General features: G+C 33.9%; 1 long non-coding RNA gene and 1 pseudogene across 1 annotated transcript; both read right to left on the minus strand.

Annotated features, from left to right (window-relative positions):
• Positions 1-6: 6 nt before the first annotated feature.
• Positions 7-2,124, minus strand: LOC128174132 (uncharacterized; annotated as a pseudogene).
• Positions 2,125-12,659: 10,535 nt separating this feature from the next.
• On the minus strand, positions 12,660-15,770 carry LOC128171714 (uncharacterized). Its single transcript, XR_008242136.1, has 4 exons — positions 15,749-15,770; positions 15,392-15,488; positions 15,038-15,109; positions 12,660-12,744 (listed from the first exon to the last, which is right to left on the minus strand). It is a non-coding gene; the product is annotated as an uncharacterized LOC128171714 (long non-coding RNA).
• Between the last annotated feature and the right edge of the window lie 6,799 nt (positions 15,771-22,569).

Here is a 22,569-nt window from a genome sequence, read left to right on the forward strand (position 1 = left end):
AGTTCTCTAGGTAAGTTTTTTCTTCCTTGAGGGTACACTCTCACTAGTATTCTTTAGGCACATGATTTCGATGTGTTTCCACGAGTGTTGCAAATTTTGGTACATTTGCTCATCACATTCACTGCTTGAGTAGAGTTCTCCCCCTCGTGAGCTTTCACAGGTGGAGACATCCTTGAGTCCTGGTGAAGTGCTGATGGGTGCTTTGTAGAGTTACAAATGTCCCATTTCACAGTCACTTTACAGTTCGCTTGTATATGTTTCCATGGTCCACAGCTCTTGAAACAGAGGCCATTTTCTCTGATGAAATCCTTCCTTTCTTGTAGCGGCCTTGTGCGAAATTGCCGACATGCTTTGAGTGTGTGGTTGGTGCCATGGACTGGACAGCTCTCTGTGGTCACATCTGTTTTCCTAGAATATATCTATGTCTTGGTAAAACCTGTTCCTCTGATGCGCTTAAGTCCAACACCCTGCTGTGCATTATTGGTAGTGTCATAAATGAAACTGGGATCATTGCGGATCTTTGCAATATTGTTCACAAACGTAGCAAAGACAGAAAATGGTGGATAAACTACACTGTGTTTCTGTTTATACTTGTTTGCTTCATTCGTCCACTTTTCCTGAATGTTTGTGGGTAACTTTTTGACAATTGGGTTTATGCCTACTGACGAATCATAATATGCGAAGAGTTTCGTGTACTTCTCGTCTTGCATAATGGATTCTACCTCCATGATAATATCTGCCAGTTGAAACAGTGAACTGTGAACTGTCTGTATTCTTTAAGGTAGGAAAAGCTGCAACTCTGTTCTTCAGGGAAGATTCAATACACTCTGGGCTTCCATATCTCGAATCAAGCCCCTCCCATATCAGACCCAATGCTCTAGAGGAATCACGAGGGTTTGCTGAACGAATGTTGAGGGCCTGCTGCTTCGATTTCACTTCAAGATTCTGAATCAAGAGGTCAAGTTTTTCCATTGTGGAAGCACCAAGTTCATCAGTCACATTTTCAAATGTAGACTTCCAGACAAAGTAGTGTCCTGGAACATCATCAAAGGTAGAAAGTATTGTGGGTATAAGCTGCTTTTTTGCTAACAACTTAGCCAGTTCATTGGTTTCACTTAAAACGTTTCTATCTTGATTAACAGCAACAAACTCTGGAGCGTTTGGGTTCAACAGTGTTTGCATTTTCTCTGTTGGCGTAGTATGTTCAATATGCTTAGTGCGTGGCTGTGGCAATTCCATTGATGAACGCGGAATATATTCAATATGGTCAGGGCGTACACTGGTGTTCAGGTTAACCGGTTCACTTGGTCTGTCTGTAGATTCAAAGTGATTGTGATGTTGAACTGTACTAGTGTTCAGAAGTTCTCTTGGATTTTCTGTATATTGACCAGTAGTTTCATCAGGATCCTGAGGATTGGGCTGCTCAATTGCGCACGCATTGTCTTCCTTCTCACCCAGGTCATCTTCAACTGTGTCCTCTTCACATGGTGGTATGTAGCTTTCTCCAAGAGAGTCATAATCAAGAACCATCTTAATAGCACTTAGACTTGATTTTGCTGCATCAAATTCTTTCTTGACCGAAAGTAAGCACTAGGCTGCCTTTATCTCTGCTTCTTTTCTCATCAACTCTGCTTCTTCCTTAGCGTATTTAAGCTTTGTGCGGGCTTCTTCAACTTTCGCTGTGTGTTGGAGTATCACAGATGTGAGATGTGACGATGCGGAGATGTGGCTGTGTCCGGACATCTGTGATTTCGCCCTAGGAACTGGAAGTATGGAGTTCAACTGTTTCAATACTGTTGAAACTTTTTCTTGCAGTACATTTGCAATAAGTGCCCTCGAGGTTTCCTCTCTCTTAGCAGCTTCATGTCGCTGACCCTGTAAGGAAGCCGCATATTCTCCCGAAGCTTTTTCATATTGTATCATAAATTTGGTGAGCGAGGTTTTGTACATCTTGGCCCGTTCGAGGTTCATGACAGGATTTTCAGCAATGTCCATAAAAATGGAATCGATGTCTCTCTTAATGTTTCCCAATTTAGAAACGTGTCTATTTACTTTCTTATCGAATTCTTCCATCGCTACTGAAGTGATGGTCCTGGATTGTCTTAATGCCGGAGCATCCACCATACTGTCGACGAGTCTGTGTCCGGGTAATGGATTTTTTATTGTACTGTTTTATGTTTTATTTGGGCACAAACCTCTCGGAAGAGGGTAAACAAGAGGCCCATGGGCCACATCGCTCACCTGAACAGCAGTTCCTTGTAACATTACATTTCGTAGCATATGCTTTTTCTATTTAAACATTGAACCCCTTTCTGGGGACCCAGTAATGGTCCGAGGTTTATGGTTGGCTTGAACAACATAAATAGTAACATAGGAATGAAAATGTGTAGCACTGCGGTGGGACCGCACGAACACAACCTGAAAAACTGAACGTAGAAGAGTTCCACTTCAAGAGGAATAACTCTCAGACTGTACAGAACATTAAGAAAGATAACTCTTGGTTCCACTACATTAGAGTTTACACAATTTGAGGATCCTTGCATAGTAATCTCACAAACTGTAGCATTATAGTTCTCGAGAAGAACTTTTTAAAAACATTTTCAATATATCTTTCTATGTTAAACTTTGAACCCCTTTTGGGGCCACAGTATTAGTCCAGTGCTAAAGTTTTAATCATTTGGAATCTACATTATTTAAGGATGCTTGCATAGTTATCTCACAAGCTGAAGCATTATAGTTCCCTAGAAAAAGATTTTTCAACATTTTCCCTCTATATTTCTATGCTAAACTTTGAACACCTCTTGGGGCCCCAGTATTAGATTGAGGTCACGGCTTTTATAATATTCGAATCTACACTATTTGAGGGTGCTTACGTAGTTATCTAACAAATTGATGCATTGTAGTTCTCGAAAAGAAGATTTTTAAACATTTTCCATATATACCGGTACTTCTACATTTAACTTTAAACCCATCTTGGGTCCCTAGTATTAGTCCAGGGGTCACTATTTTAAAACTGTCGAACCTTCATTATCCAAGGTTGTATGCATGATAGTAATCTCACAAATTGAAGCATTGTAGTTCTCGAGAAGAAGATTTTTTAACATGTTACCTTTATATTTCTATAATAAACTTTGACCCCATCTTGGGGCCCCATTATTGGTCCGGGGGTCACGATTTTACGAATTAGGAATCTACATAAGCGAAGGATGCATGCATAGATATTCCACTAACTAAAACATTGTAGTTCTTGAGAAGAAAATTTTTAAACTTTTCCTTTGTTTTTTAAAATGTTTAAATTTTGAACCCCTCTTGATGCCCATCAATTGTCCGGGAGTTACAATTTTTTGAATCTACATTATTTAAGGATGTACATGTATGCATAGTAATATCCCAAACAGTTGCACGATGGTTCTTGAGAAGATTTTAAAACATTTTCCTATATATGTTAAAATCTAAACCCCTCCTGGGGCCCCACTTTTGCTCGGGGGTCATGATTTTTACAATCTTCACTATATATACAACCTTTTGTGTATGTATTGGCATTTTTGGTGAAGTGGTTCTTGAGTAGAAAATTTTTAAACATTTTTCATATGTAGTTCTATGTTAAATTTTGATCCCCACCTGGGGCCCCAGTTTTGGTCCGAGGGTCACGATTTTTACAATTTAGAATCTTCATTATACATACAAGCTTTTGTGTGAATATTGGCATTTCTGGTGCAGTGGTTCTTGAGAAGAAGAATTTTTAAACATTTTCCTATGTATTTCTATGTTAAACTTTGAACCCCGCCTGGGGCCCCAGTTTTGGTCCGAGGGTCACGATTTTTACAATTTAGAATCTTCACTATATATACAAGCTTTTGTGTAAATATTGGCATTTCTGGTGCAGTGGTTCTTGAGAAGAAGATTTTTTAAACATTTTCCTATGTATAACTTTGAACCCCGCCTGGGGCCCCAGTTTTGGTCCGAGGGTCACGATTTTTACAATTTAGAATCTTCACTTTGTATACAAGCTTTTGTGTAAATATTGGCATTCCTGGTGCAGTGGTTCTTGAGAATAAGATTTTTTAAACATTTTCCTATGTATTTCTATGTTAAACTTTGAACCCAGCTTGGGGTCCCAGTTTTGGTCCGAGGGTCACGATTTTTACAATTTAGAATCTTCACTATGTATACAAGCTTTTGTGTAAATATTGGCATTTCTGGTGCAGTGGTTCTTGAGAAGAAGATATTTTAAACATTTTCCTATGTATTTCTATATATGTTAAACTTTGAACCCCGCCTGGGGCCCCAGTTTTGGTCCGAGGGTCACGATTTTTACAATTTAGAATCTTCACTATACATACAAGCTTTTGTGTAAATATTGGCATTTCTGGTGCAGTGGTTCTTGAGAAGAAAATTTTTTAAACATTTTCCTATGTATTTCTATGTTAAACTTTGAACCCCGCCTGGGGCCCCAGTTTTGGTCCGAGGGTCACGATTTTTACAATTTAGAATCTTCACTATATATACAAGCTTTTGTGTAAATATTGGCATTTCTGGTGCAGTGGTTCTTGAGAAGAAGATTTTTTAAACATTTTTCCTATGTATTTCTATGTTAAACTTTGAACCCCGCCTGGGGCCCCAGTTTTGGTCCGAGGGTCACGATTTTTACAATTTAGAATTTTCACTTTGTATACAAGCTTTTGTGTAAATATTGGCATTCCTGGTGCAGTGGTTCTTGAGAAGAAGAGTTTTTAAACATTTTCCTATGTATTTCTACATATGTTAAACTTTGAACCCCGCCTGGGGCCCCAGTTTTGGTCCGAGGGTCACGATTTTTACAATTTAGAATCTTCACTTTATATACAAGCTTTTGTGTAAATATTGGCATTTCTGGTGCAGTGGTTCTTGAGAAGAAGATTTTTTAAATATTTTCCTATGTATTTCTATGTTAAACTTTGAACCCCGCCTGGGGCCCCAGTTTTGGTCCGAGGGTCACGATTTTTACAATTTAGAATCTTCACTATATATACAAGCTTTTGTGTAAATATTGGCATTCCTGGTGCAGTGGTTCTTGAGAAGAAGATTTTTAAAGACATGCACTCTATACTCACTGTTTTGCAATTATCTCCCTTTTGAAAAGGGCTGTGCCCTTTATTTTAACAATTTATAATCCCCTTTCCATAAGGATGATTTGTACCAAATTTGGTTAAATTTGGCCCAGTGGTTTTTGAGAAGAAGTTGAAAATGTGAAAAGTTTACAGACGGACGGACAGACAGACGGACGGACGACGGACAACGGGTGATCAGAAAAGCTCACTTGAACCTTCGGTTCAGGTGAGCTAAAAACTACAAATAAGATAACACACGTTTAGACACAATCAATACACAATTTCACAATAAAAATACTGACAAATGGCAATGTTGACTAGACTTATTAAAGCTTTAATTAGGACTTGTTAACAGACTTTTAGGATAAAAACAATGACAAATTACTCTAAACCATTACTGTGTTAATATATAAAAATGACCTAAATTGTCTGCCATATTTACGACGACCCAGTTACAAATACAGATGATAGAAATGTAGAAATATGCAAATTATACAGAATGTTTACAAACTACACACAGCGTACATAATATTTAAAGAGTATTCGATTTTTAAATACACAAAAAGAAGACATGGCAACAGAACTTACTCCATGAGGGGACAAAACATGCCAACTGTATAAACCACGTTGTGTAGATATAGACTGGGCGGAAACAAACAATAAAAACTAAAATTGAAACACGGGGACGGATATGTCCGGACACTACAATCGCGATGCCGTTAGATATAATTACATGTATATAGTGGATTTCTTTTTATCTTTTGTTCTACCTCTTACCTCACAAAAAAGGCACTTCACATATTCTGGGTATAATTTCTTCATTAAATCGATATATTCAAATGAGGCAATCGTCGTTTTTAAACTCGCTGAGGGTGTGTCTGTCTTCAAATGTCCTTTTTTAGTTTCTCAAGTTTCGCGAGGTTATATATGCAGTTACTTGTTATAAACTGACCGCTACGTGTTTTTAACCTATTCAGCAGTCTAGTTGCATACTACCGGTGAAAATGTTACAGATCATTTCGACCACTGTTAATATTTAAATCAATCAATTCAAAAATTTTATATTGGTGAATATCAAGATATTCATTCTGTGTTAATATCATAATGTAAATAATACTCTGTAATCATATGCTGAATTGAAATAACAATAAAACCTCTAAATGTCTGGAAACAATACTTAAACCCCTGGCAGGAGAAAAAAAGGAAATGGGAGGAGCTAAATTTTGAAAATCACTTAATTTTTAACATGTTGACCAAAGCAGAGAAATTTTAAAAAGGTTTATCATGTTCAATTTTTTTGATGTAATAAAATTTTGCATGGTTGTATCTCTCCATCTCATACATCTATACATTATAAATGAAGCTTTGAAAATTATTTTAATACCAAAATTCATACTTTTTCATCTGAAGTGATAAGATTTCAAATTTCCACTGCTCTGCATAGGGAAGTTTGACCCTAGGTCAAACGGAACCCTAATTACCACATCAGAAATTTCAACAAATAGAACCATGTGAACAGAGAAACAAGTGAAATAAGTGACTTACTTCATTGATATGCCTTGCAGCAATTATATATTATGTTTATAATCCAAATGTTTCACTAAAAGTTATATGATGAAATGTTTATTGAAAAAAAATAATTTGTAATTCATATTGCACATTTATTTTGTCCACGAATCAAGCCCACTTGTGTCCCATGTAAGGTCAACCAGGGGGGTTTGGGTATAAATCCCTCACTAGCATGCATATTTACGTGACATCATAGTCCAAAACTTTTTATACTTTGTTTTCCTAATAGCAGAATTCCTAGTATGGGGTGGTGCACCATTTCCGAGCCACTCCTGTCGGTTTGAGGTCAAGCATGGTTGGCAAAAACAATATTTACATTCCTGGTTATTGATCTCTGGTATTGCATCATCCCCTCCATGTTCAGGATCACCACCTGCTGCTTGCTGCTCGTTGATGTCAGGATTGTTATCACTACTGGTAGCACTTACATTCTGACCAGCTCTTATCTCTTCATCTGTATTGTCTTCTTTCCAGTTGTTAAAAGCAACACATGGGTCAAAACCCCATTCACTGTGTGAAAATAGAGCTCTGATTGAATGAAATTCAACTTCTGTAATGTTCAAACAAACTTGCCTTCTTGGTTGTGACATTTACATTGTAAAGCAAAGAACAAACAAAATCAAAGTACTGAAGTACTGAAAGCCGGGCTCTTTTGCTGTCATTATGCATATTGTGTAGTAAAGACTGAAAATCTCTCTTTCTCTCTCTCTCTCACTATCTCTCTCATGCTTTTAATGTCGACAAAGCGTCAAAGAACGACCAAATGTTGTAAGCGGCTATAAACAAAAATATGTCTCTCTAGAAAAAAAGATTAACAGTTGCTGCTTTGAATTTTGCAAGAAGCGTTATATATACAATCCCCATATTTCGTCAACGCACAGTAACGTATAGTTCTTGGAAATTCATGCGCATTGTATGTGTCCAAAATGCATAGTCTTCTTTTTAAAACATGTTATTGATAAGAAAACTAAAAAAGATAAAAAATAAAACAAAATGTCAACACTTTTGACAAAATTGTGGCTCTTTGTGTAACTATTTAGTATAGCGGAAGCTTTTACTTTGACGCTGTTTGTTTTTTTTTTGTTTACTTTGCTATTTATAGTAACATTGGCGATTTGCCTGCCTAGAGCCAGGACTCTGCTTTCAGCAGAGCCCGGCTAAAAATAGAGTGTTACATTCACTGTTGATTTTCTATAGAATGGCCAGACTGATTCCAAGACAGACTATTTCACTACACCAGGGGTACCAGACTAAATTATTACATTTTTTTTTTTAAAAAGCAACTACTTGTTTTTACTAACAAAAGAAAGAACAAAAACATTTATCCAACAGAATGAAAAGATGATTCATTGTTCAATGGTAATGATTACGTATTAATTATTCATATCAAAGTTTAGTGCCACTACTATACCCCCACTACTATACCTCTGACCAAAGACAATAAACTCTTCCAACAGACCATGCTGTGAAGTTAGGCGGGAAAGTTTCTCACTGGTCAATAAGAAACAATCCCATGCAGTAACATATTGAGGGGGGGGGGGGGCGCAGTCTGTGATATGTTTTGGTTTTTGTATCTTTAATGCTTTAGATTTCATTGAGCAAAAATGGCTATGAATTATCAATAAAATAAGTCATATAGCAATCAAAATACCTATCAGAAAAAACTCAATTCAATTATTATACCCAAAGAAAACAAAACTTATTTATAACCCTGGAGTACCCAACACTGGCCAAAGGCTCTGCAGATTCAGCAGGTGGGAAACTTGCATAATAACAAACACACAATAATATCAAACTCATCAGTTGTAAAACAAGAAGTAAATAAAATGGAAGGAGAAAGTACAAAGAGAATTCGTGATGAAAATAGTGAACAACATGGAAGAAAGAAACGAAGATCAGACTGCGGAAAGAAAATGAAAGCACGGAATGAAAAACGTAAACTTCAGGAAAAACCCCTTGTTACAGGATGTATTCGATTTTATGTTAAATCAGAAGATGATAAAGTATCAGTTTACAACAAAATCGATAGAATCAAATTATGCATGGCTGAGAAAGTGTCTTCTGTGACGAACGAACAAGTGCTGAATGCAGTATTTGACTTTTACTTGCAATTGAATGGACTGGTTGATGATGCAAATGATGAGAAAAATTTTAACTTTCAACCATATTTACCATGTGATGAAAAAGCACAGATGAAGATATGTTTCTGACAACCTATTCAGCGATGAGAAATATTTGCTCCGGAATTCAGCATCATAATCAAACATGCACTGAACTTTTGGATGTTAAAAAAATTGCAAAGATTTGGTCATAAAGCTGCTAAAGTAACTTTCACTTGTAAAGACAATCACCTGGTCACAGCAGATTCCTCCCAGCATTTACCTGGTGGATTATTTCTTGCAAATCTCAGAATGATCCATTCTGTTTATGCAACAGGTGTTCGTTACAGTCAATACAAGCGTATTTGTGACTCTGCCTATATAGGTATCGTTCCGGAGAGTGTATTTGAAAGTCACCATAATTTGTACTGTTCTATGACAGAAGACCTGGCTAAGGAGTCAATAAAAGATGCCATCAATGAAGAAGTAACAAATGAAGTTTTAAAGGCAGAAAAAAAAGGTTGTCCCTTTTTATGGGATAAACATTATGACAGATGCCCGCCATGGTTGGAGGAGAAATGCAGCCCAATCAGACGTCGTTGTTATTGGTCAAACACATCGTCGTGTTGTTGGTTTGGCTGTGGTAAATAGACAAGATGATCCTGTTAGTCAGCGTCATGAAATCAGGGGAGTTGAAAATTTGTGCCAACATCTTGATGAAAATGACACATCAATCAAATGCAACATCCATGGACATGACAGCAATGCAAGTGTTAACAAATATTTTGCAGTACATCAACCACAAGTAACCAATGCAAATGATACGTGGCATGCAAATAAAGGGAGTCACCAAAGAAATGAAAAAAATTGCAAGCGGTCCTTAGAAATATATGGGTGTTACTTGGCATCCTGATCTTTCATATAAGGTTGCATCAATTTAAACGCATACATATTATGCAATGAAAAATTGCCAAGGTTCCCCTGTAAAGTTGCGACAATGTCTAAATAATATTGTTGAGCACTATAAGAACAACCACCAGAATTGTTCTGTGGAATCAAGATGCAGACAAGACCTCAATTATGAACCATCAAAGACCATCCTAAGTGATTCTGAGGCAGAAAGAATTCTTAAGACAGAGATTTATAAACTTCAAATATACAAGACACCAGAGGAGTATGTGAATTGCATTGACACGCATTATGTTGAATCGTTTAACAATGCCCTTCTCGTCTATCATGATAAAAGAATAAAATTTGGTGATGAGGAGTAAAAACGGAGGTCAAACATGGCTGTCCTAGACTGGAATGAAAATGTGGACCGAGAATACACATCAATTAATAACTTTGAAGATGCACGACGACCAAGATCTCGATCTGGCCACAAAAACCTTGTACCGAAAACAAACAAATTCATTCATGCATTCAATTTGTGGGACAGATTTATTGAAACTTTTTATAAAAAGTGATTTGGTTAAATTTTTTCAGTGATAAATCATTTAACTCGGATCATTTGTCTATAAAATGTAAGCAATTTTATTAAAACTGTAAATTATTTATTTATAATGATTTGTTTACCTTTAAAACATGTACATATAAACAGTATGAAATTTTCCATCAACAATTTGTTTTCTTACACTCCAAACAATGGTTGTAAAGTCTTAGGCTATCGAAATTGAGTGGTCAGTTTTCTGTGTTAAATGTGAAATGTACACACATTGTGATTAAATAAGCCATTAAAATAACTTTTTCATTATTTTTCTAACGCAATATAATTTGAAAAATAGTGGTTGAAGCGTTTTATAGTGTTTTTCGTGACTTTGAATCTTTCTTGGGATTTTATACTTCAAACATGATGCAACCTCATGCACATTGCATTTTTCGTGATCCATATGATCTTAAAAATGTATTAATTATAGCATTATTGATACCGATATCGTGACCTACGAACAACATCCACTATCATTGTTACGAGGTTTTGCTGCAACATCTGTTTGCTTACCCTTTCGTCTCGCTATTTTAAAGATTATTAATCGAAAACAGAATCATTTCATTGGATCACTAACGCTCTAGATGTCCTGCATAGTCTCCTTAAAATTTCTAATATCGGCGTTCGTTTACCTTTGTGATTGTAAATTCCTGCAATTTCATCAAAATAGAGAGCTGGATATGTTGTTTAGTTTGATAAACTGGGACCAGTGGTCAAAGCATAGCATGTAAATTGTAAGAAAATAGTTTAATTTCTAAACTAAATAAAATTAATTATTAGGTTCGTTACTGACTGTTTACAGAAATTTACCTAATAAGTGTTTTGTTTTGTCAAGGACCTACAGTTTGATATGTAAACAAACAAAAGATGATATATAACGATTAAATTTTACCTTCCTCGTCAGTTGTTTGTGCAAACCTCGATGATATTGTAGGATCATGATATTACGTCACGGGCAAATGGGGATCACGCTAAATATTTTGGGGCTTAAAAATTAAAGGTATGGTTGAACGTTTTTGTAAAAAAAATCAGCTCAAATAATGTTACGTCCGCCATGTTGCCGTTTAAATTTTGACGCTTGCCCTGTAAAGAAATTCATTAGGCAACCACGTGACGCGATTCATCCAATGACGTCGAGACATTCTAGTCCGAGGCAAAACAAACTTGAATATGGACAACACTTAACAATATCAAAAATTACATAAAGTATATCATTTTTAGCTTTCTTAACACTTCTATCAAGTAAATAACATTATATAACATTTTCCGTATTTTATTCCGTTCTGCTTTCCGTTCTCGCGTTTTACCAACACCCATTAAGCACTGTATTAGGCTTAAGTACCCTTTATGTTACGAGCCACATGTATCTGTTTGACGGTGCCTATTTACAGTGTTCAGCTTTAAGCCCGTCGGTCAACCCACAAAAACCTATTACGCCAACATTCCCTAACCCCGTTCGAACTGCATACGACTGGTGCAGTTACAGGCGAATTCCCTAGCATCGTACGAATGTACGTGGTCACAAATATATAGTGCGATTGCATTTAACCCCCCTGTGCAGTTTTTTGATAGGTCAGGGGTTGCAGGATGAATTAATATTTTAAATTTTAAATGATTGATCAATGAACAGAAAATGTATCTTGAAACTGTTGAAACTTACTATTATTGTCCTTTTAAGAAAAAAAAACATGCATGCTGTTAAACATAATTCGGAAAGGACTTATCGGTGGCATAAACATTGTTTGTTAAGTGCTGTATGGCAATTTTTACAATTGTAATGTTGTCCTCCTGAAAGGATCGAAGCGTGGATTTAAACGCGAAAGCATAAACAGGTATCCTATGAGTATTTCAACGGTGTGTACTATGGTACACATAACCCTGAATGTATTTGTCATAAAAATGCAGTTTATGTGCTGAATGACGAATGTCTCAACTTCATGTGATATTGATAATTTGAAATTGTATAAACGTGGATTTCACCGCGAAAGCATATTTAGCAGACTGTTATTTCTTGATGCAAAACTATCATAATACAAACAATTAACTGCATTCGTAAAATGAAAAAAAAAATGTTTCATGACTGAAACACTTAAACAACTCTCCTCATTCGGCTATTTGGATTGAAAATGGATAGCATATGAAAATATTCTATATTTACATTATTTTCTTAACTTGAATTAAAAAAAATCATATGATAGACACGTTTTAAATTGACTGTCACTATATGTATAATTTGAGATATGAATTAATATGGTTTACTCCGTAAAGCGTTATAATTTTGATTGATTTAAAACCGTGATTGTAGCGTCAACATGTTAAGCGATAAAAACACATGTGTAAAGTTTAATCTAAAATCAAGTAGGGAGAATGCATCAATTCCTGGAAAATGAAAGAAAATAAAACAACAAAAACACCTTTGACTTGTTTATTCAACGACTTAAATCCATTTCTCACATTATATTAAGCGTTTCCTTTTTAATGCAGCCATTTCAACCATATGCTGTAAAAAATGTTGAGAACACATTGTTTAGCTTTATTAAAAATATTATTATGCAATGGTTTAAATTAATTGCATAATTATCCTTTTACTTCTTATCATATTATTTGTATAAGAGTAAATCTACTTATTTGTTAATTCCTTGAAAATCACCGTAGGCATACTGATTCTCTGAAAAACAGACCGATTTCAAGCAAATAAATAAGTCAGTTTTGTGAACTGATATTTATCTATTTTAAAATGTTGGCAATTTCTTAGAAGGAAAAATTTAAAAATATTATTTATTATATATAAATATAATTATTCATTTATTAATTTAGATTTATAAATCGTTCTTAAACACTTGATCTGATATATCGTTGTTAACAGTTCAAAACTTTGAACGATTAGATTGGTTTTTATATCTACCCCGACCCCCACGGAAGAATCCATTCTAACCAATGGAATTTTCACTTATACGAAAGGTAATACAAGACTTTGAACCAGAATGTCTCATTCAATAATTTTTACGCAGTTAAAGTGAACGAGTCCAAAATAGGATTTTTTGAGAGACACGTCTTCACTGGGGCATACATGTACGGTGTATGCAGTTTCAATTGCGTCTATTAATTTCTTGAAAATGATGGAAGGGCCTAGGATATTGTTATCTTTATGTCATTTAGCATGAGAAACTGTTTTCGTTCCACTCACAAGCTTGAAATAAGATAATTTTAATGAAAACAATATAAATGGACGACATAAATCCCATGTCAAACGACATATAACCACTTTAATCTGTGCGTCCCTTTAATGAATTTATGAACAGCGGCAAATTATAAGATCGTTCGTTAGCTGCAAGTCTGTAGCCCCCTGTATGGAAAATGTCGGATGGTAGTCAATTTTTCCAGACCGAGAGCTACATATATGCAGCTAAGGTAACAAATAATGCCCCCAATGAAATACTTTGTTTAGTAATGCAAGCTTTTAAGAAACCAATACTTATTTATTTTAAAAATAACACCCCAATACTTCGTTTTACATTCGCTTTTTGTAGAACAAGCAGAACCAGTATCAGTCCAACCCTCACCATATATATTGTTCGAATTTAATAGCCCTAGCATTGCATTGCTTTGCATGTACACAATATTTTTTTTTTAAAATCCAACACTAAGAGTGTTTATCTATATAGCTATTAATCTATATATGTACACATAGCGTACACACTTTTTGATATATAAAGCCGAGAGTGAGTCAGAAAAAACAAGAATAGAATTCCTGGGTCCCCCGCCGGTCAATCAGTATACTAGTATACTGTATATAAAATTGCAATATTTTCAAACATTCAGGGCTGTTCCAGAATTAAATGTGTGGGGAGGTTGGGAGGAACATTTTTTTACCCCCACCACCCATTGTTTTCCCTATTTTTCATGTCGCAAATATATCCAAAATACTACAATCTAAAAGGACTTGACCAAAGTATTAGTGGTATAAACATTTGGTATAAACTTAATGAAAATCCGTCAAAATTTGTAGGCATGAGAGCGCTTACAAGTTCACAAAATCCCATAACTCCAACAAAAAGTATCGACCAATGCTGATTTTCGAACTTGACCAAGGTAATAGCGGTATAAACATTTGGTATAAATTTTATGAAACTCTGTCACAATTTGTAGGTATGAGAGCGCTTACAAAAAAGTGTGATAAATCTGTCAAAATTTGTAGGCATGTGGGCGCTTACAATGTAAATTTTTGGATAAAACAGAGTCATTATTGTGGTCAAAGTCCCATAACTCCAACAAAAAATATCGAACAATGCTGATAGTCGAACTTGACCAAAGTATTAGTGGTATAAACATTTGGTATAAATTCAATGAAAATCTGTCAAAATTTGTGCCGTTTTAACCAAAAATTGACCTTGTAAGCGCTCTCATGCATACAAATTTTCACGGATTTTCATTAAATTTCTACCAAATGTTTATACCACTAATACCTTGGTCAAGTTCCTAAATCAGCCTAGGTCGATAGACTCGATACTAGTATACTGATTGACTGGCGGGGGAGCCAGGGGGAATTCTATTCTTGTTTTAAATTTTTGTTTGTCTGAATAATGCGATTGTTCATCATTTACAGCATAATCTAAAATAAGTTAATACATATTAAGAGTTTGATTTATTATATGAAATTGTTTGCCGTGTATATTTGTCACAAACAATTAATGAACTATACAATAAAATGTATCAATATATAGAACATTTAAAAATACTATTTGATAAAACAATTATTTGTTTTTAAAGCAGAATTAAAATTCATATCTTACGTCACGTGTGTCACTTTTTAAGTGTTGGTTGGCCGAACCAATTCCCAATCCTCTTTTGAAATTCTCCAACGGCTGTAATACGTTTTTTTAAATAAATAACTTAACCCTTCTACTGATTGTTTAAAGCATACAAAATAAACACAAAAATGTTCAAAACACGTGTTTCGCGTTTGGATCACATTCTAAAAACTGTGTTTTTTAAATTATGTTTTGCATAATTGTTCATATTAAGGTATCTTAAAGAATTGCTACACATGATTTATATTTCAATTAGGATTATCTGGTATCTTTAACTATTAGAAATAACACTTGATTGATTATTGCAATTTGAATATCTCCTGTAATAATACGAACAACTAATATCCCTAGTGGCTCGATTGGGTAACCGACGCTATAGTTGAAGATGGCAGCAAAGATGAGAAGCAAGAAAGGGAAATTCATCTTTCTACAACTAAAATGAATAAATCATTTATTATCCACATTTTTTAACCAATAGAACTCGTTTTGTAAATCGGGCCTGGTTGTGATGTACTTCAGATTCGGTGCTAACTTTCTGATTGTAGTAATTTATTTAAAAAACAAAAATGAAATATGTGATTTAAAACATATACAGATTTAAAGAAAAAAGTCATGAAAAGCAAACATATCCGTATTCCATGTTAACATATTCATGAAGAAGTATTACCATCTGTAGGATAAGCAATTTCTTACCTTATACACTCGGAGCAATTTCTCGTCGAAAGTAAATGGCTTAATACAAATAAATGTATATTATATAACTGAAGCTGCAAACATTCTGATCTAGATTAGATTTCATTAAATTCTATTTTAAAATTCATTATAAAAAAGATCTCATCAACTCGAAATTGGTTTTGTCGTTCGATAACATATGTTTCGTGATTTTTCATTCTATATCTGAATATTTGTTTTAAAGATTAAATAGCTCGTGCAACAAAAAAACTAGACGAGACATGATTTCGTGTATATTACACAGGTTGTTTATAATGATCTGTTTCCTGTGATGCAACAATATACACGATTCTGTAATACAGCACACGACTTGGGAATGTTTACCAAGCCCGATACACAAACAATAACTCAGTGCTAAAACTAGACACCGCAGTCCCAAAGAACATCGTGATGAACAATCCTTCCGGTTGCATCTGATTTGTTTTAAGAGGGAATGTCACAAATCATCAAGCTTGGCTATGAAACTTGAAAAAAAAATTCCCCCGTTTTTCTATTCTAAATTGACCATCTTAATTGTACTAATCGTTTTTTTTTTGGATATGAATAATTTAAAGTCACCTTTATTAATGATTTCAGAAGTTTCCATGGAAACGGCTTATAATACCAAAATAAACTCATTTTCTATGATTTTCATGTATATTTTATTGGCATTTTCTACTGTTAAACACATTTCAATTTATAAGTAGATTAATTTTACATAAACAAAGTTTCTAAACTAACATACTTTAGAAAAAATAGTTTTGGTTATTGGGTTGCTATGGTAACCAATATTTGAGACATTTTTGAAAATAACCAAATTCTAAAATAGCCCTCTAACATAAAATTGAATATTTCAACTCTGCAACAAACAGGCAAAAAATGTATGTTGCATACAAATGACCAAGAGCATCTTTATCAAAATCATAAATAAAATAGAGAAGCCTTTTTATAAAAATATAGTAACCAAATCAGTTCCTTAACAACTCTATTAAAAAGGAATAGTCAATTCGGCACTTGTTCGACCTGGTTTAAAGCCCGCCCCAGGAATACTTATTTTGGTAGACTGATAAATATGTCTCAAATCTGGTCAATGTACATGTAGAGCGTGGGTATTAAGACAGGGGACAGCACTCACCAGTCATTTAGCACCATAATTACCATTATGTTTCGAAAGTAAAAAATGCAATAAGGGTCTTCGTTTGTTCCCTTTTTTAAAAAAAATATTTTCAATCGAGTTGTTACTGTACATGTATATTTCATTATTTATAGCCATAGATATATATATATATATATATATACGTGTATATTTCGATTTGACTTTAACTATGGATGCCAAACTGACCAAATATTAATTTGACATGCATGCTTGTTGATTTTTTTTACTTCATGGTTTCAGAATCTAATTCATTCTAGGTAATATTTCGAAAAGTGTACCCCAAACGCTGTGATTGGTTTAAAACGTGATAAACAATAAAAATGAAACCAATGACGTAACATTCATGACATTATTTTTATTTTGGTGTACGAACAATGAGTCCTTTAGATTCTGAAAAGGCCAATTCCAAACGAAGACTTGCAAAATTTCAAATTCCAAACTTGAACCTAATATACTGCCACTTGAGCTGATTAGGGACTGTTTCCATGAAAATAGTTCTTTATTAGTGGGGGATCCAGAACTTTTCATAAGGGGGGCTGCTCCAGTCATGCATCAGTAATTCCCCATATAATTAACCAAATTTCTTCCCTTCAAAGGGGGGACCCAGAACCCCAGCCCCCCTTTTTGAACCCCCTATGTTAACTATCTATTCTTTCATTGAACTGTGTTGTATTTTCAGTGTTTTCATATCATTTATAGATGCATACTGACATACATATATTGTCATGCCATTATAAGTATTTGTCACTTGAGATTTTCTCTATATATTTCTTACAAATTAAACTACATTTTTACAAAATATTTTTGGGCCATTTGGACCAATTGTGGTTTGATTATGTACAAGCAATGTGTTACCAAGAGATGCAGGCTTGTCACAGGTTTATTTGGTTATTAGATATAGGAATACTGGGGAAAAGAGCACTCCATCTATAACATCATGAAAACACTAAAACAACATCAAAGAAGATACTGCATATCATTGATTTGTTGACAAGTGTCTTCTGCTACTGGAAGTTGACATGTACTATCTTTTGTGCACTTACTATTAAAGAGCTCATTCAAGGGAGATAATTCTATGGCACAATTTTGAAGAAAAATTGAGAAAGTTCATGCACAGAATCACTGTCACCGTGGCCTCTGTCCAAAGGCTTCTCAATATTTCTTTTGATTTATATTGTTTAGGTGTGGCACTTTCTGGATATATTCTGTTTGATCAATTATGTTGTTGCAGATTTAAGAAAAATAGCATTGAAATTGGGGAAAATTGACATAAAAAAATTCGTAATTATAGCGTTTGAAACTGATAGTCAATAAAAAAATATGGGAAAAATGGTGAAAATTAATGAATTGAGGCAAACAGTTGTATATCTATTGATTCGTTCATATTTTTCATTATGCAACATCTTAAATTTAAGAAAATTTCACATTTCACCAAATTTCAACCCCCCTTTTTTCCCTATTGGTTACCATGGGAATGGAGCGCAATATTGCAAAAAAAAAATTGTCTGATATATTAGCATTGTTTTACTTGACCCACAACTGGAGTAAAAATTGGTTTTTCAAAAAATGTAGTTTCAATTAATTTTAGGGATGAAGCTTGATGGTTCGTGGCATTCCCTCTTAAAACATATTGGATGGAAGCATGTTGTTAATCAACATGTACATGTAACTGCTATACTAATTAGAGATAATATTCAATTTACAAATGATTAAGGCATGATTAATATTAGAATTATGAGGATTTTTTTTATATGTTAGAACATTGTTTTTCTACGAGTAATCGACCATTTGTTTTAAAATATGCATTGTTGAAGACATATTGACCCAAAGTTGATTGCATGTAGGAAGAAAATCACTGTTAAGTAAATCAAAACCAACCATGGTGTTAATCTCTTTGCTGAACATTTACTAGCTTTGTTTGAAATTGTTACGTGGGTAAAAATAAAGAAAACAAAATCTAGCACTGCAGCCAACACTAATGGAACTATTAAAAGAACAACAATTACATTTTTAACAGTTTTGATTCACAGTGTTAGAGAAAGTGTTGGCATAGCAGCCGGTCGCTCTTGAGCAATCGATCGATTGCCAACTTCACGCCTGATTGAGTTAATAAGCTAATTAAAATTTACCTTCGCGTTACTAAAGGAAAATTTGAATCCCAGTTGTTAACTTAATAAGGCGTACAGCGCTTTGGTTACGAGCCGAATTATTTAATTAATCTATGTAATTGGGTTTTTAATGAGTCGGTTTTGATGTGAAAGAAAAAAAAAGAAATAATAAAAATATTTTGAAAACAAATAAAAGATAGTAAAGTCAACTAATAACTGAATAAGGCGCAGTTGACAGAGGTGGTAAAATTACTAAATGAGTACTAGGTGATGTTAAGTCATAAGGCGTTCATTTCAGTGAAGCCAATTTGTTTTTTCATGCCATCAGGTCTGAATGATTTAAGTCTGTCCATCCAGAACTTTTCTTTGCTTTTCCTCTCCGTGTCTGCCCAAAGAGGATTATGGTCAATAACCACTTATGTTATATCTTACCATTTGTGGCCACTTCCCTGACGGCCTTCTTGATTCTTGTTCTTTACAGTAGAGCGGTGGTTGTTGTTTCTTCTGCCAAATATCTTGAATGTGCGACCCGTGATAGGGCTTTTAAAACTGCTTGTGTTGGTGCCTTGCTTACACAGAAGACTTCTGACATCTGAACATGTTTTAAAACCACCATCGGGCTCCGTCTATTATTCAAGTTTTCATCCTTTCCTAATTTTGATTCAGTAAGGTTATTGCTGTTGAATTTGTCGATTGATTGCTTCAGATTACAAGTTTTATTTTAAACAATATTGAATCGGAAACATGCGATTAAGGTAACTTCATACTTGTAAAATTCTCTTATGAAAATTGAAAAACCGAACTGATTTCAACTTAATAGACTTACATTTCATCAATTGTTAGAAAAAATATACATGTCATCACACTTTTTGAGATGCAAGATAAACATAACTAAAGCATATTTTAGCATTTTTTTTAAGTGAAATTTTTGTAGGCAGAAATGTGTTTATTTTGTTTAATTTTATTGTCAACTTTATCAGGAAACTAAAACTACAAAAATATTTTAAAATTAATCCTTGGGATAAGAAAAACTACCACATTTAGACATACAACTGAACGAAGGTTAGGAAAAGAGTTATTTCCCCTTAGCATCGATAAAATGTATTAAAAAAATGGAAATTTAGGATAAAATTAGGCTGTGAAAATATCTTTAACTTAACAGGATTCTAAATACATCCATGTAATTATATTCACATAAAATAAATAAAACTATCTTGCACAAATTTTAAAGAATTCAATGTTTTACAAAAACAGTATGACATCACAGAACACTGGATCTACTTTAAGTCGTTAATTTCTAAAATTGTATTGTCGTTTGCTTTTTATCGGCGTCAACAGAGCGCTTTCACTCGCTTTGTTTTGATTGCGAACAGCTGACATCGGTGTGAACATTTTCATATAATGCATGGCCCGCAAGACGCCGAGAGTGGAAAATGCAGCTCAACCATCGTTTGAGAGATTGTAAAGGTACGTTTTTATATAGGACTTGTCTTGCTTACCTTTTCTTTTCAAAACATTTGCACTTTATAATACATGTTATATGCATGCACATGTAACTTTATGTTTTGCACATCAGTTTTAAATTGTTGAAGCTAGGATAAGGGCATATACAATTCATTTTGCTAGATTAGTGCCTTCAGTATTACACTGTTTTGAATTCTTATTTGTTATTTTGCTATAAATGTATATGTTATTTTGTTTTGAACTATACACATCAATCACTAAACATTGCAAGGGGTGGGATTTCAAGGCACACAAGTGTAGACTGTTGTCAACAAAGTGCATGTTTGCATCATGATTTCTTTACTTTATTTAGATAAAACAGAATTGTACTAAATTGCCTTTCACCTTAAATCATAAATTTTAAAAATTCAGAAAGATTTGTAAGTGTTTGTTTGTTCATTGAAAATACTTGTAATATATGATTAAAATATCTGATATTGAACTATTAGATTTCAAAATAATAAACCCGCACCAGTAAAATTTATCGTACATGTATATGGTTTTCAGACTCAGTGGGTTGATACATGTACCAGATAACATAATTGCTAAAAACATTCAAAGGGTGCCTGCATGCATTACAACATATACATTCTCTCAGTAACAGATTAATTATATAAAACCAGAGAAAAACTTATATTTATTACTTTTTTATTGCTATTCTACAATTTTGTTTACTAAAAGAAAATCTTTAAACTTAAATTGAAGAGAAATTCATACACATCAAGTTCAGATTTTTAAAATAATGTTCCACACTATTATAAAAACAAAGTATTCTTCGGATTTATGTTTTTGATTTTTTGGGTGCTTTTTACCAAATCAATGAAATTTGTTTGAGATAGTGTTTATCTTTAATATAGATACATTAGGTAAATTTTAGGATAAGACAAATATATGTGCGTTCAATTCTTATTGTGCTTAGATATATTTGATAATTTGGACATCCCCTTATTAGAAACCAATTGTTAAAAATAAAACATGTATTATTGTACCTAGATACATCAGCTTTTATTTGATAATTTGGACATCCCCTTATTAGAAACCAATTGTTAAAAATATAACATGTATTAATGAAATGATATAAATACTGAGTATGTCATTTTACACTCGTGGTTAGCATTTGCACTGAAATAGCAATCACTTACTTTAGGTAACCCGGAGTACAGATGCTTGATCCACCTCGAATTTAATCGCGGGAAATATAGCTCGAGATAAACTGTTACTGTTAAGTCATACTTAAAGTAACCTTCTTTTGCTCTTGACAGTTCTCTTAAATTGTAAGCATATGTGCTGCTTACTTTAGTGTTTTACAAGCATTTTTTATGGCTAAGAAGGCCGATTTGGTTTTCTTTTAGGAAAACATTACAATAACAAAACTCTTTATTTATTTATACATGTGAGGTTTAAAGCTATACTACTTTATTTGCAAAGTTTTAAGAAAATCGAACGTCTGGTTCTTTTAGGGGCCATCTCAAAATACAGGTACATTTACTATCGGGGTATATAGGAAATTGTCATTTTCCGCAATTCAAAGAAGATTAAACAAGAGGCCCAAGGATTACATCGCTCATCTGAGGAACAATAGGTATGATAAAATCAGCTTCATGGAGTCATAATACAAACTATCTGGACAATGTACAATTATACATGTAGATCCTGTATAATAAAATCCATTTCCCCCCCTGGATATTCTTATGTTTATAATCACTAGTACGTTTTCTAACAGGATGATTTTATAGTCATATCACATGTTGAGTATTGCAGTTCTCAAAAAGATCCTTAACGATTTTTTGGAGTTGATTATAATTAAATCTCCTATGCAGTTACTCAGGCAAACCGAAAGTGAAACAGTGTTTGGACCTAAACACAAATCAACACCGCTGACAATATTTAGTTCTAATCAATAAATTACATGTAGATGTAATGAGTTCTTAAGCATTGTGCTTCAAGGAAACTCATTTATAGATACCTTGTAAATAGTGAGATTTTAAATGGTACAAACAATTTAGATATTTTTTGAAGTCGTACATTTTATGTAT

Source organism: Crassostrea angulata, chromosome 2 (assembly GCF_025612915.1).
Source record: "Crassostrea angulata isolate pt1a10 chromosome 2, ASM2561291v2, whole genome shotgun sequence".
Lineage (NCBI taxonomy): Eukaryota > Metazoa > Mollusca > Bivalvia > Ostreida > Ostreidae > Magallana > Magallana angulata.